Source organism: Gadus chalcogrammus, chromosome 4 (genome assembly GCF_026213295.1).
Source record: "Gadus chalcogrammus isolate NIFS_2021 chromosome 4, NIFS_Gcha_1.0, whole genome shotgun sequence".
NCBI classification, from domain to species: domain Eukaryota; kingdom Metazoa; phylum Chordata; class Actinopteri; order Gadiformes; family Gadidae; genus Gadus; species Gadus chalcogrammus.
This window is the reverse complement of record NC_079415.1, coordinates 6,541,324-6,543,823: the sequence shown is the minus strand read 5'-3', so window position 1 is coordinate 6,543,823 and position 2,500 is coordinate 6,541,324. Positions and strand designations below refer to the sequence as shown.

General features: G+C 48.8%; 1 protein-coding gene across 3 annotated transcripts in view; it reads left to right on the top strand.

Annotated features, from left to right (window-relative positions):
• Window positions 1-2: 2 nt before the first annotated feature.
• Window positions 3-2,500, top strand: part of osbpl8 (oxysterol binding protein-like 8) — a 31,516-nt gene continuing 29,018 nt past the window's right edge. For all 3 annotated transcript variants that reach the window (XM_056588708.1, XM_056588709.1, XM_056588707.1), the window contains exon 1: window positions 3-233. The gene's annotated coding sequence lies outside the window, so the exon portion shown is untranslated. The remainder of the gene's footprint in view (window positions 234-2,500) is intronic.

Sequence of the window (2,500 nt, the reverse complement as noted above, 5' to 3'; positions counted from 1 at the left end):
CATGACTGATCGATCCCCGAATGGAAAGAAGCAACGACCGCTGGCGGGCCGTCGACTCCTCGAGAAGAACCGACTAAAGACCAGCACTAGAACCGAAGACCAGGACTAGAAGCGAAGATCAGGACCATAACCGAAAATCAGGACTATAACCCCGGGATGAGGCGGACCTGACCGGTTATAACACGTTATTAACCCGGAGGAACCGAGTGCTGGAGGAAGGCGACCATAGAAAGGTCTGGAAGACTGGAGCCGCTCGGTCCATATTACACATTAATTACAATATTGTATAGATATACGATATATATACATGATCACAGAATGATATGTCAGCGATCAGGAGATCCAGCAGACAGAATGGTCCCCGTGGTCCCGGTGTGTTGAATGTGTTGGAGATGACATCTCCGTCCTGATAACGTGTTATCTCCTCTTTACTCTTATTGTTACTCATTCTACAGCCTGGTTCTGCTTTCTATTCCTCTCTTCCCATAACATCTCAATCTTCTACCTTCCTGTCCTTAAATGTCTTAATGTTATTCTGATGCAAATGCGACCAGATTCTGTCCTCAGACGTCATTGGGTTGGATTATGTAATAACTAATATGTATATAAACACTGAGACCTCCGTGGTAGTGATATGAGATTTCCCCCTGCATCACTTCACCCTCTCTTCCTCTCATCCTCCACCATGACCTCCTCATGGTGAAAAGTATTTCATGCTAGTGTTGGTAAACAGTGTTTCATGGTAGTGATGGTAGTATTTGTAAACAGTGTTTTCATGGTAGTGATCGTAAACAGTTTTTCATGGTAGTGATGTTAAACAGTGTTTCGTGTGTGATGGTAATCAGTGTTTCATGGTAGTGATGGTTAACAGTGTTTCATGTGATTGATGGTAAACAGTGTTTCATGGTAGTATATGATAAACAGTGTTTCATGGTAGTGATGGCAAACAGTGTTTGGTGGAGTCTGTCCTTGTGTTGAGCTGTCCTCTCTTCTCACAAAACGGGAGAACGGGTGAATAGTTGTCAGTGACAGTTGGTTGGTCATCCTGTTCTGATCAGCCTGATCAGAGCTGTTCTCATCAGGCTGTTCTGATCAGCCTGATCGGAGCTGTTCTCATCAGCCTGATCAGGACTTGTTGTGTCAAAAGAGGAAACACAGAGGGGTCTTTGATCTAAATGCTGTTTACAACATAGAAACCTTGTGTACATTTGCCCCACACATGCTAAGTTCCTACACACACAGTCTATTTGCTATGGAAATGCCCTCCGACGGCCTCATTTGCATATGAATAGCAAATGAGGGCCATTCCCCTGCAGGCCCATCACCTCATTTGACAATAAAATTGTTCCCATTCCTGCAGCCCAACCCAGTGCTGCTAAGTAAATGGACTGCATTTGTACCACGCTTTTCTTACCAGTGGCCACTCAAAGCCCTGCCCAGTGCTCTCCCAGTGGCCTCTGCTGTCCAGTTGTTTATAACGCCGTCCACATGCTGTCTGTCTGTCATGTTCACAATGTAATGTTCTGTCGTCTGTAGCGATAGCTATTAGCGATAGCTATTTGCCATAGCTGTGTATTGCAGATTGGCGGTCAGCGGTCCGTCTCTCGTGGTCCTCAGAGTGGTAAAGCAACTGTCATGGCCGACTCCCAGCAGATCTGCAAGGGAGCCACTGAGCATGTGAAGAAATGTATTTCCTTCCTCTTTTTATCCGATAGGCTCTGAATGATTCAGAGCGTAGAGATTCTGAACCACCACATTCACCGTCAGCGGTGCATAACTGTGATGGAGGGCGGCGAGCGAAGAGGACATGATGTCCGGCCCCACGGCCCCTCCAGTCGCTCTCCTCCGGCCCCCTCCGCTGGCTCAGTTAAAGGTGGTGTTAAAGGGGGGTTGTCCCGTTTTTGAACCGAAGCTACCGTTGGCGGTTCGCTGCGTTCCACAAGCTGAGGAGGAGATGAACACCTGGCAGCTTTGATATCATGTGGACGTTTCACCTCTTTCTCCCCCGTCTTCGGCTGTGTTTGAATAACCTCGGTGATCTCACCTTGCTCCCGTTCTCCGTGAGCACTCCCAATTGCCTAGCAACCACAGCCACATCGCATGGCAACCACACAGTCAAATCGCCCAGCAATCACAGTCGCATCGCTAGCAACCCCTGTTTCGTTGTCACGTGTCTAATAGGAGCCGCACCCGGCAAAGCGGCTGTCTTGTTGGTAAACAACAGGGAGAGTGTGTTGGTTACCAAGCAACCGGTGAGAAGCAACAAGGACAGAGTCTTTTTGCTAAGTGACCGTGGGAAGCCAGGGGAACCGGGTCTTGTTGCTAAGGGACCCCATGGCTCCCCTTAGCTCCACAGTGATGGAGAGGGGGTTGGCCCTTTGGCCCTCTGTCCTTGGACGGCACTCTGGCTGATCGCTGGGCAGCACGAGACCTTCAGACTGGATCTGACCGGCATGTTGTTGTGAACAGATAAGGAGCCGACAAGGACGTTTCGATCCGA